The sequence below is a fragment of the Coregonus clupeaformis genome, chromosome 6 (genome assembly GCF_020615455.1).
Source record: "Coregonus clupeaformis isolate EN_2021a chromosome 6, ASM2061545v1, whole genome shotgun sequence".
NCBI lineage: Eukaryota > Metazoa > Chordata > Actinopteri > Salmoniformes > Salmonidae > Coregonus > Coregonus clupeaformis.
Window position 1 is genome coordinate 41155625 of NC_059197.1, and position 13742 is coordinate 41169366.

General features: G+C 43.6%; 1 long non-coding RNA gene across 1 annotated transcript; it reads left to right on the forward strand.

Annotated features, from left to right (window-relative positions):
- Positions 1 to 3674: 3674 nt before the first annotated feature.
- Positions 3675 to 12476, forward strand: LOC121568387. Its single transcript, XR_006001246.1, has 4 exons — positions 3675 to 3761; positions 3850 to 3924; positions 10656 to 10816; positions 11749 to 12476. It is a non-coding gene; the product is annotated as an uncharacterized LOC121568387 (long non-coding RNA).
- Positions 12477 to 13742: the final 1266 nt, after the last annotated feature.

A 13742-nucleotide genomic window follows, 5' to 3' on the forward strand; every position in this document is an offset into this window, starting at 1 on the left:
CCGCTGGACTATGTTTCTAGCCCGGTTTGTGTTTAAAATCACATACATCCCTGGGTCCCAGAACGGGAAGGCAGATGCTCTGTCTCGGCGGTATGACGCGGAGGAGAGGTCCGTTGAGCCCACACCCATACTACCAGAGTCTTGTCTGGTTGCACCGGTGGTGTGGGAGGTTGATGCCGAGATCGAGCGGGCGTTACGCACCGACCCAAGTCCTCCACAGTGTCCAGTGGGTCGGACGTACGTTCCGCTCGAGGTACGCGATCGCCTCATTTGTTGGGCTCATACGTCCCCTCCTCTGGCCATCCGGGTATCGGCCGGACAGTGCACTGCCTTAGCACGAAGTACTGGTGGCCAACGTTAGCTAGGGATGTGAGGATTTATGTCTCCTCCTGTTCGGTGTGTGCCCAGTGTAAGGCGCCCAGACATTTGCCCAGGGGTAAGCTACAACCCCTGCCTATTCCACAACGACCCTGGTCCCACCTCTCGGTGGATTTTGTTACCGACCTTCCCCCCTCACAGGGGAATACTACCATCCTGGTCGTTGTGGATCGGTTCTCGAAGGCCTGTCGTCTCCTTCCCATGCCGGGTCTACCCACTGCCCTACAGACCGCTGAGGCTCTGTTTACCCATGTCTTCCGGCATTACGGGGTACCCGAGGATATAGTGTCTGACCGAGGCCCCCAGTTCACCTCCAGAGTGTGGAGAGCGTTTATGGAACGGTTGGGGGTTTCGGTAAGCCTTACCTCGGGTTACCACCCGGAGAGTAATGGGCAGGTTGAACGTGTTAACCAGGAGGTGGGTAGGTTTCTGAGGTCTTATTGCCAGGGCCGGCCGGAGGAGTGGGCGAGATACGTTCCGTGGGCCGAAATGGCACAGAACTCTCTCCGCCACTCCTCCACCCAACTAACCCCTTTCCAGTGTGTGTTAGGGTACCAGCCGGTTCTGGCACCTTGGCACGAGAGCCAGATCGAGGCCCCTGCGGTGGATGAATGGGTAAGGCGCTCGGAGGAAACATGGAATGCTGCCCACGTACATCTGCAGCGGGCCATCCGTCGGCAGAGAACGAGCGCCGATCTCCACCGCAGTGAGGGGCCTGTGTACGCACCTGGAGATCGAGTCTGGCTCTCGACCAGAAACCTGCCCCTCCGCCTGCCCTGCCGGAAGCTGGGTCGGCGGTTTGTGGGGCCATTCAAAGTCCTGAGGAGGTTGAACGAGGTGTGTTACAGGTTAGAACTGCCTATTGACTATAGGAATATTAACCCCTCGTTCCATGTGTCTCTCCTCAGGCCGGTGGTAGCTGGTCCACTCCAGGAGTATGAGATAGAGGAGACTCCTCCGCCCCGTTGGACATCGAGGGGGCTCCGGCGTCACACCGTGAGGTCCATCCTTGATTCGAGACGCCGGATGGGGGTCTTCAATATCTCGTGGAGTGGGAGGGGTACGGTCCGGAGGAGCGGTGCTGGGTGCCAAGGAGGGACATATTGGACCAGTCCCTGCTGACCGAGTTCCATCGGGGTCATCCTGCGCGCCCTGCTCCGCGTCGTCCGGGTCGTCCCCGAGCCCCGGGTCGGCGCACGGCTGGAGCCGCGCGTCAAGGGGGGGGTACTGTCACGGTTTCGGCCGAGGCTGCTCCTTCTCCTTGTTCGGGCAGGCTTCGGCGGTCGTCGTCTCCGGAGTACTAGCTGCCACCGTTCTATGTTTCATGTTCGTTTGGTTTTGTCTCTTTGTAACACCTGTCCCTTGTTTGTGTTTGATTGTGTTCCCTATTTAGTTCGTGTGTTTGGGTCAGGTGTTATGCGTGATTGTTTATTGTCAGCCTGCCTCCGAGGAGTTTGTATCTCTCGTTGTTGTTTTTCGAGAGTTCGCACTGCGTGCGCTTTTCTTGTTTTTTCCGCACTGTGTTTGTGCGTAATTGTTCGCGCCGCCCGGTTGGGTTGGCGACTCATTGTTCATGTGTTGGACCTTACTAAAGTCTGTTGAAGTCATCCTGGTTCCTGCGCTTGATTCCTTTCACTCATCCACACACAGCACTCTGACATAAACATTACACAACAAGTTGGAAAACGCAAATTCAACAATGAGTGGTTTGGAAGGAAACAGTGGCTAACTGCAAGCCTTGCAAAGCAATCACTAGCCTGCTATTCAGTGGAGAGGGTGTGTGCTCCAAGTCTGGGTTTAAGGGTATTTTTTCCTACCTTAAAAGGATAAACATTCACATGCAACACCATGGGCCAGAAAAGATTGAATATATTGGCCATGCTGTCAATCCAGCATGACTTCTGCCATGTTCAAAACAACTGGAAACTCGGAACTGGGAAATCCCAGACTTCAATGCTGGGAACTCGGAAAAAAACGAGCTCAGACTGGGAAAATAGGTTTTGAAAGTTCATCCAACTCGGAATTCCAAGTCGAGAACTCAGTCCTCTTTCTAGAGCGCCCACCTGAAGATCACTGACATGATGATTCGACTTGTTTTTTTTTTCAGAGTTCCCAGTTGTTTTGAAAGCACCATAAATCCAGAGAATGCCAGACTTTGATGACAACATTTTCCCACAAGAAGGACGGCTGTGCCACCTTCCTGCTCAAGTGAGCACAGCACAACAAGGTGAGTCCAAATATGTATTGTATGCTGCTGCATAAATGATGTAATATGCCAGGGAGATATGTATACTGTAGCTAAGTAATCATTCCCCCCCCCCACACCATAATGTTATTTGCCGAACAATCTTCAAATTGTTCTTAAATTTGATCAGAAAACGGGTTATTAAGTACCTTCCCACTGGGCACACTGATTGAATCAACGTCGTTTCTACGTAATTTCAGTGTTCGCTTTTTTATGACGGTGTTTTCTTTCTGCTTGCATTTCGTAGCCTATTTCTATTTTGATGTATGTATTTCTGTCGTTTCTGTAATTCAGGGCTCATCTGTAAAATAGACCTTGGTCTCAGTATGACGCCCTGATAAAATAAAGGTTGAATAAAAAAATAAAAGGTAGTCCTACAATGACTATTTCGAATTGACTTTGTATTAGACTCCGCACAAGTAGGCTATGCAATGCCAGAGCCACCTACTATAACTATGTGCGACGCAGAACTAGAAATAGGCGGACGGGTAATAAAGCTAGGCTGAGAGGAACATTTATTGGGCTGAGCTCAAATTCAAATAATATTTTCCAGTGAGGGAACTTTTCTTGTGGGGTCATTCACAATTCTTACAAAACATTGTAGGCTGGCCGACCAAGCATGTGTCAACACTATGGAGAGCGGCGCTACTACTGGGCATAAAAAAATTAAAATAACCTCATCATCAACGCTGCTCTCCCATTGTGCTGACCGGTACCTGATCGATTGGTAAAGAGATCTGAAATTGTTTACACGTCACTTTAAATTATTTTAGACATGGAACATAACTTCCATTTATTTCTTAGAGTTATGAATAATATAGAGCTATTTCTGTTGACAATAATATGTTTAATAGATTTAATATGTGATTAAAAAGGCATTCATTTTCTTGGTGGGTGGGTGGATGAGGGGCGTGGTCTTGATGCGGAGTTGTACGTGACGTCGTCATGTCAGATATTTTACGTCATAATGTAAAGCAACCCATAGAGATCTTATTCATTCGTATTATAATTCCTAATTCTATGAAGCAACCTTCATGTAATGCCAGTTATAGTTTAATTTAATTTTGTAGACATGGTAGCTAAAAGCTGAATTACTTTGTCTGTGCTTTGGAAAGGACCAAGGATGATGCACTTCTGTGTAAGTAATACAAAATGTGGCCCCCATTCTACCCCTGCTTTGTGTTTTGTTGATTCCCTTATATAATTTCTCTGGGTTTGTTTTACAGGTCTTGATTGGATAAACTGCTGCAGAAATGGAGGAAAACTCTAAATCTAAGAAATTACAGAGGCCCAAGCTCAAAGTAAGTCTCACTAACTTATTTATTAACTGTAAAAAGTTGCTTAATGTGGGACAATTACGATGTTATAAGCACTCATGTAACTTCATATGGATGGATTATGTGTAGTGGCGGTTCTAAAAAATCAAAGCCACCTCTATAGACACCAAAATACAGGTTGATTCTATACACGTTTCCATTGAGAGACTTGAAAGTTGCTGTTAAATGATTTATTGTCACACTGATTCCAGGTTGGTAACTGGTAAAATAAAGCATTGTAATCCAGATGAGGTTATGCTGTTCTAACAGGTGAACCAACAACAGGCCACTAGGCCACTGTCATAATAACAAATAAAAGGATTTCCATATACATACAGGTATCTGCCAAAATCATGGAAACACTTGAGTAAATTAAGTTAACTAAACAATTAACATCCCATCATGCTTGGGGTCATGTATAAAAATGCTGGGCAGGGCATTATTTTGGCTACCATGGCTATGCCCCCATAGGATGGCAATTCCCCCATCCACAGAGCACGAGTGGTCACTAAATTGTTTGATGAGCATGAAAACGATGTAAACCATATGCAATGGCCGTCTCAGTCACCAGATCTCAACCCAATTGAACACTTATGGGAGATTCTGGAGCGGCGCCTGAGACAGCGTTTTCCACCACGATCAACAAAACATCCAATGATGGAATTTATTGTGGAAGAATGGTGTCGTATCCCTCCAATAGAGTTACACACATTAACTATATATATTTCTATCCAATCATCAATAAACCAAACAATTCCCATTCATTTCCAATACATTTTATTTTCTATACACAAAATGGCTCTTACATACCGGCCCCATTATTATTACGGCATGAGGCGAAACAATAAACAACGTTAAGTTCAATAGAGCCAAAAAGAAAATGGCATCATAAACATAATAGCTCCTGAGTGGCGCAGTGGTCTAAGGCACTGCATCGCAGTGCAAACTGTGCCACTAGAGATCCTGGTTCGAATCCAGGCTCTTTCGCAGCCGGCCGCGACCGGGAGACCCATGGGGCGGCGCACAATTGGCCCAGCGTCGTCCAGGGTAGGGGAGGGAATGGCAGGCAGGGATGTAGCTCAGTTGATAGAGCATGGCGTTTGCAACGCCAGGGTTGTGGGTTCGATTCCCACGGGGGGGGCAAGTATAAAATATATATATATGTATTCACTAACTGTAAGTCGCTCTGGATAAGAGCGTCTGCTAAATGACTAAAATGTAAATGTAATAATACACAAAACTTGAGTCCATGGGTGTATCTTCATGTGTGTGTGCATGTGTCGATCTTCATGTAAAAGGGTGCAAGTCACAGGAGGCTGCTGAGGGGAGGACTGCTCATAATAATGGCTGGAATGCAGTTAATAGAATGATATGAAACCATGTGTTCAATGTGTTCAATACCATTCCATTTATTCCATTCAAGCCATTACTATGAGCCAGTCCTCCCCAATTAAGGTGCCACTGGCCGCCTGTGGTGCAAGTATATGTGTGGTCTTGAGCTGAATGGTTAAGACTGGAACTGGTTAGTCGTGGTTGTTGGTCAGCCTTAACAGTGTTTTTTTCAGTCAAGTGATTTAAAGTCTAGTAGTGTTCTTTGGTAACAGGATGGGTTAATTTACATCTTCTAGCATTTCCATATTGTTTCATCTTTCATTCTTCTTCACCCTATTCTAAGAAGTCTCTTGTTTTAGTTTAGGATTTGTTTTGTACGTTGTGCTGTCCCTTCTGACAGTCAAATGTTTTTATTTCTGTAGAGGTGCCACTGTCTCCACTGTCAGTGTGTGTGCTTCGGTTCCTGATTGTACTGGGCCCCGTTTCCCAAAAGCATCTTAAGGCTAAGTTCATCATTAGAACCATAGGATCTTATGGTTCTAATATGAACTTAGTCTTAAGATGCTTTTGGGAAACCGGGCCCTGGTTTGTTTCTTGAGTTGAACTGTGTTCAGTCTTTCTTTCAATCCCTTACCCAGCTGTAGAGGTGGGTTCTTGTTGATTTCAGTGTTGTCTGTGTTGAGTGAGGTGAGTTTGACTGGAGGATTCAGACATTTCTCTTCAACTGCCTTGAGGGAGACTGAACCACTGCTCCAAACTTTGCATTTCAAGAAGACCTCTTCTGTACAACCTTAATCTGTAGGATTGATCACTTCAAGGTTACCTTGTCTCTGCAGCTTGACCGCTGATGATTCTCTGATTTCACTCATACTGTCACTGTTTGCAGCCAACATTGAATTTCCAGGTAGAGGCTGTGACTGTTTTCTGAATCTTTTCCATGCACCTTTGAACTCCCAAGGCACTGTCAGTGGGAGGGTGCTCTTTGTCCAAGGATATGTCCTTGGTTTCTTCTGCCTCAGTAATGGAGGTCAATACAGCTTGGATGCTACCCTTTGTCTCCACTACGATATGATATGATATCCTTTATTGTCCATTTACAAGGAAATTATTTTTGTGAAGTCAGCATAAAAATACACAAACACAACACACTTTAATACATGCAGTACGGAAAACTGTAAAGTTAGTACACAAGTCACACATATTCAAAGTCTCTGCGACCTACAGTCCGACCGTGTATTGGGCCTGCATCTGTCCTATGTCCCACTGTTCAGCAGTCTGATGGCTGCCGGAATGAAACACGTCCTGCTCCTATTCTTGCTGAACAGTGGGACCTTATCTATTTCCAAAGGGCAGCAGTTCAAAACATTGGGCAAGATTGTGTGTGGGGTCCTCAGAGGTTATGAAGCCCCCTGCACTGCAGCCCACAGAGATTGGACCGAAGGTTCACAGTCCAGCCTGAGGATACCCTTATTAGCCACTGACAACCCCCCACACCAGGCCAGGAAACAGAAAGTCAGCACACTCTCTGTATGGCAGGTGTAGTAGTTGGAGAGTATCCGGGTACAGTTGTTGTTGGAATTTGTTGATGTTTTGTCATTAAGAGAGTGTGCTGTCCATGATGGTTCCCAGGTACTTCAAACTCCCCACTCTCTCTACCTGTTCACCACCCAGGACTCGCTGTCTCACTGGGTCTGCCTTCCTCCAGAAATCAATGAGCAGTTATTTTGTTGTTGATGTTGAGTGTGAGGTAGTTGTTATTATTCCAGTCATGAACCCTGTTTACTTCTGTTAGGAAACTGTGGTCCTCTGTAGCTCAGCTGGTAGAGCACGGCGCTTGTAACGCCAGGGTAGTGGGTTCGATATCCCGGGACCACCCATACACAAAAAAAAATGTATGCACGCATGACTGTAAGTCGCTTTGGATAAAAGCGTCTGCTAAATGGCATATTATTATTATAGGGACCTTTCTTTCCTTTTCTCTTCACCCCTCTCAGGAGAGTTGTGATTGCATTGCTGCATGAGGTGCTCGTTAAGATCAGCAACCATTCCGTCATTACCAAACACATCTGGCTCATTCAGTTTCTGTAAAGGTTCTGTACATAAACTTGCAGAGCTTACTACTTGAAGAAAAGCATGTTTGTGGACAACCCTGTTTGAATGTGATGCCTTCACCTGGACTGGAATGGTAGAGTGTGTGTGACAGTCAGGACTGTCACTGGCCCCAGTATAACCAGGTGGTGTCTCCAGTGAGACCAGAGCACTGCTCAGTCACTGATGTTTCTTTTGTCTCTGTATCTTCTCCATCTCCTTTCTTGTAGTCTTTACTTTCAATGTGCATCTCTGGGCATGACTCGGTTCAATGATCTTCGAAGCAGAGAAAACAGGAAATGTGGGTTTTGGATGTGGTGTGGAAAAGTTTGGTCAGGTTAGCTTGTGAGCTGATGTTTCTGGTGTCTTTGTTTCCTTGATTTCTTTCTTGATTCCTTTCCTTGTCTCATTTCCTTGGTTTTTCCAATGCCTTGATTTTTGTTGCTTTGGCTGCAATTTTGCCAACTTATTTTTTTCTAGCTAGCAATTCAGCTTGCTCTTTTCCCAATGCATTTATTTTCTTTACGTTAGCAGCCCACGCCATGATAGATGCATGTTCAGCTTCAGTTTGAGCTTTTAGGTGAGAGATGGAAGTAGCTGAGTCTTACCTTCTACTGGTTAAACTCCTTCCGCTTGACAAAGTCAAGCTAGTCAGATATCACTTGGAATGACCATCATGCTCCTTGTCCTCCTCACACAGTAGTTGATGTATTGATGATGCTTTGTCAGTTTTGCCCTCCTTACAACCCTTTGCATGGCAATCTCTTTCAGAGACATATTTGTCATTCAATTTCAATTATGCAATTTCATAGTTTAAGTTTGCACACAAAAAATGTGCATTAAAAATGTAGCAAACAATTTCCACATTTCAACTTCATGAAGGACCCCATTGGCACTCATGACATAACATTAAAGTTTAATTTCATGTGGAGCTTGTCCATCCCATAGAATTAGGAATTAAAATGGACATGAACTTTCTTCTGATGGTCCAAAGGTCAGCTATGTTGGTCAGGGAGTTGGTCAACCATGGTTTGCCAATGCTGTTATAAGATAGTGTAAAACAATGAATGTGAAGAATTTATCTGCACTGTATGTGTCTTAGCTAGCTAGCCAGACAGTTTTAGAGAAATTATACCATCATTTTTTCTAATTAACTGCCAATATTCCATTCAAACAATGCAGTCAATCCACAGCCATACACTGGCTGAAATCAGTTGATGACAGGAGTTGTAAATATTGTATCATAACAGCACTCACAGCATTTCAAGAAAACAAAATCTAAGACATTTACGGTCTGTTTACATATATTTTAGAGGCTATTTATACAGAAAATTGGTGTAAAACCTGTATAAACTGTATTTTTAATTATATGACAATATTTTAGGTTTACTATAATTCCATTACACATTTTCTGATACATCACATGCCTTACTTGTATTTTCCTGCATAAGTGAAAGCAGGAAATGCGTCACCTATGCCTCTACTGTCATTCATTCCAATTAGAGTGGTTTTGGATTTCTCCCTGACCAAGATATCTGCCATTTTCGCCCCATTATGGAACTTTGAGGGTGTATGGCATAGCCCCTCTAGTAATTTAATAGGATCTCTATGGTCCTTCCATTCAATTTTGCGCATGGGATGAGGCATTCGAAGCACCGCAGAGCATAGAGTGAGGACGCGGACAGAGGAGCGGCGCGCACTTTTAAAAGCGCCCAAGATCTTCTCCATATTTCTACAAACAAACTTCCACTTCACTTTAGTGTTTCCAATAGCAGTTCACTATGATATAATGTAGATTATTTGACACGTGAATCCATAGAAAGCAATCCGTTCCACAACGATCAACAGACAGCGGTCTTCCAATATTCAATTTTCACATGATCCGACAGACTGACATGAAGACACATTCCACAGCAATCCGAGCACAATCCACTCCACAACCAATTACACAATGTCCACAATTCAAAGTTTCAATATGCAATATTGCACATTCAACATGAAGCCACTTATTCACTGCATGATTCAACAAAGTTCCAATATGCAACTCATTCAATATTGCCACTACTTCTCGGCAATTCCATAGTTCAACAATTCGACAGTATGCAGTGCATTCAAATATTTTGCATTAAACCACTTCATGGCAATTCCACAAAGTTCTAAGTATCTTTGGATCATTCAATATGCTATTGCGCACGAAGCCAATCTTCACGGCAATTCCATTATTCAATGTTCCACAGTTTCACTATGCAATGCGTTAAATAGGCTGGGCCTACTTGACGCAATTACTCTCACCGTATTCCAAGCACATTGCATTCCAATGTTCCAGTTCTATTTTCATCCAATGCAGCCCTAACATTAGCAGGGGAATCTTTTTATTCGCTTCAATCAAAGCAGAGTGTTGTATTGTCCAATTCCATTCGATACTGTACCGGTATCAAGCCAGTTGTTTACTAATGCAGTGGCGGTTCCAAAAATTTAAAAAGCCACTTCTATAGACGCCAAAATACATGTTGGTTGCATACGCGTTTCCATTGAGAGACTTGAGAGTAGTTCTAACTGTTGCAGTTAAATTATATTTATTACTCATAAATTAATTGTCCATTGTTTGTCACACAGATTCCAGGTTGGTAAGTGGTCAAAAAAGCATTGTAATCCAGAAGATGTTAAACAGGTTCCAAGTGATATGAATGGAGAAAAGATAAAATCCCAAAGGTACAAAAATTATAAAGTACCAGGTAAATAAAATCCAAATGAAATTATATAAACGGTATAAATGAAATGGTAGAAAACTGGGTTGTAATCATTAGTCCAAACAGTTGCGTTTTGCAACAAAAACTAGAGTTTCTATTGGATACATTCAGATAGGTTCCTCCCTGTTTCGTTCTGTTTGCTTCCATTTAAGAAACGTTTTGCAACAGAATCGGCATAATGAATATGCCCCAGTTGCTCTTCATGGCGTCTTCCAGTTCCTATCAGGCTTCAATCACCTGTCCTAATTAGCTCAACTGATGCCATCTTTACCCATAACCCTTTATGTTGTTCTAACAGGTGAACCAACAGCAGGCCCCTAGGTGTCATAATAAAAAATGTAATATATAATAAAACAATGATATGCTAATGATATATATGGGACTAAGCCTAAGCCCCACCCACATACAGCTAAGTGAGAACCCATGACAAAATGTGAGTTCTAATTCTATGGTTAGAGCCTCTTGTCACTTGGTATTATCATGTCTTTGGTGAAAGTGTTAGTATCTATGGTGATCGGATTTTCTTACTGTTGTTGTTAATCTCAGGGCTTCGTGCCAAAGCCTCCATGTGGCCCCAGACGAGCTGCAAGGCAAAGGCAGGGAGGGAGTCGAGGCAACCAAGGTCAGAGACCGAGGCAACCAAGGTCAGCAGAGGACTGCTGGAGTCTGCTCAACGCTACCCCCTCTGTTGGCCACCACTAGTTACAGTGAGTACTGATCAGGAATTCCAGTCTTCCAAATGGTTACATTTTGAAAGAGAACAATCCGGCTCTACGTATTTTACTGGTTGTGACCCACTGACACCTCCCCCAGGCAGTGGTGGAAAAAGTACCCAATTGTCATACTTGAGTAAAAGTAAAGATACATGAATAGAACATGACTCAAGTAAAAGTGAAAGTCACCCAGTAAAATACTAATTGAGTAAAAGTCTAAAAGTATTTGGTTTTAAATATACTTAAGTATCAAAAGTAAAAGTACAAGTAGAAATCATTTCAAATTGATTATATTAAGCAAACCAGACGGCACAATTTTCTATTTTTTTTAATTTACGGCTAGCCAGGGGCACACTACAACACGCAGACATTATTTACAAACAAAGCATTTGTGTTTAGTGAGTCCTCCAGATCAGAGGCAGTAGGGATGACCAGGGATGTTCTTTTATAAGTGTGTGAATTGGACCATTTTCCTTTCCTGCTAAGCATTCAAAATGTAACTAGTATTTTGCGTGTCAGGGAAAATATATGGAGTAAAAAGTACATAATTTTATTTATGAATGTAGTGAAGTAAAAGTACAGATACCAAAAAAAACTACTTAAGTAGTACTTTAAAGTATTTTTACTTAAATACTTTACACCACTGCCCCCAGATAGACTGAATAAGGCAGTACAAGAGTTAACACACACAGGGAACTTAATTCCCACACAGGAAAAATATGAACATGGATGGATTTACATGGGGATAGTCTGATTGGCTGAAGCCACAAGCTGGGGCCAGCCAGACATAAACAAACAACACACATGCTGAAAATTAGTCCCACAGTGCCCTTGGCAGGGGGATTCTTTAACACATTTTGTTGATAGAATTCTCAAAGATCCTGGAAAGATCCACCAATCACAGTTATTTTCTTCTCTTTCTGTAGACGTTCTTCCACCTATCAAACGCACCGCTTCAGTAACAGTCACAACACTAAAGACTACTGGTGGGTGACACAGTAGATAGTTCAACATTCTTTCTTATGGGATAGCCTGATCTGCTGGTATTTTTATGAATATGAGCTTGTTCTGCTTCAGAGCCATTAGGCCACCAGCTGACACCTGAGGGTGGGGAAAGGGGCTATTTCTCTTCATCCCAGGTGATGAAGAGAAATAGTGAGCCCAGAGTAGAATGATGTCACCTCTCTCATGGCTATGTCACGTCCATTGTCCGGAGAGGAGGTAATCCCGGTAGCTGAATACCTGATGTCACACCCGTGAGTCCTGTTCTTGCTATGAACCATTTATTGTCCAATAGAAGAAATAGAATCCTTGTGTTTTTGTCAGTCTACTAATCAAGGAATTGTATTGTTTGTGTATTCCAGTCAGCGGAGGTTGATTAAGAAAGTACTTAGAAAAAGGGTACACATATTTTTTCCTTGTACACTGTCTGTCATCTTGCCAAAAACATATTTTGATATCAAACTACTTGGAAATGATGTCACCTATGTTGTTGCTTTACGTTTCTCTTCCTAAGAACATGACCATAGACGATCTGCAGGAACGGTCAGTGGAGTCCATTGATTGGGTGGTCGTTGTAGTCATTGATTGTCGTCATGGTCGTCATGTCACCCCGCTCCTCCGCACACTCCACTGGCTTCCAGTTGAGGCTCGCATCTACTACAAGACCATGGTGCTTGCCTACGGAGCTGTGAGGGGAACGGCACCTCCTTACCTTCAGGCTCTGATCAGACCCTACACCCAAACGAGGGCACTACGTTCATCCACCTCTGGCCTGCTAGCTCCCCTACCTCTACGGAAGCACAGTTCTCGCTCAGCCCAGTCAAAGCTATTCGCTGCTCTGGCACCCCAATGGTGGAACAAGCGCCTCCATGATGCCAGGACAGCGGAGTCACTGACCACCTTCCGGAGACACTTGAAACTCTACCTCTTTAAGGAATACCTGGAATAGTATAAAGTAATCCTTCTTCCCCATAAAAAAAGAAAATAAAAAAGAAAAGGTGGTTGTCCCACTGGCTATCATAAGTTGAATGAACCAATTTGTAAGTCGCTCTGGATAAGAGCGTCTGTTAAATGATGCAAATGTTCTCCCAGCCATAGCCTTGTACCAGACGTCCATAGATGACGTCTGCACTGGCAAGATGGACGACCTCTCTCATCAGTGTCCCTTGGTGAATCTGTTACCACTGGTAACACCAGCCCTTGCCAGGGAAGTGCAGGTAGGGATATTGTATGTTTCACTCCTAGGTTCAGGAGGGGAAGCCCAGGGTTGCCACCCCCCTCCTCCCAGGGGTCAGGTAAGGAACGGGTCAGGGGGGTTCTAAGGATAATCGCTAAAAAGTTCCACCTGCTGCTGAAGCTGAACTTGGAGCCTAGGTTGAATTTACGAACACACCCAAAGTGTATTACATTGAAAATTGTACACTGTCTTTTTAAAAACGTCAGGTTTGTGATGACAACATGCAAGAGATATGTCATTCATTCATTGCTATGATCATTGATCTCCTGAAGAAGCTATCCCTTTCCTTTCTTTCTGTGCCCCCAAATGTTTTTATATACTGGTCAAGTTACCAGAGTGGTATCTATAAAGCAGATTTGAGGAGTTAGCCAGGTAACTTTAGTCAATTTGGGATAACCAGCCATATGAAAATGGCTCATCCTTTTAGCCAGGTACATTTCTATGGCAACGAATCCTTCAGAACTACCCTGCTCCAGGGCAGGCTAACTCAAGGCTAACTCAACTTACCCTGAATGAAATGGCAAGAGCCACGAGTTGAGGACCAATGACATCAGATTCCCTCATTCTTGCAAAGATTGTGTCATCATCCTCTTCATTTGAGGAAGACGGCTGATAAGATATTTTATGTTTTTTGCGTGTTAAAAAATTGTAATGTTAAAATATATCACATTACATATTTAG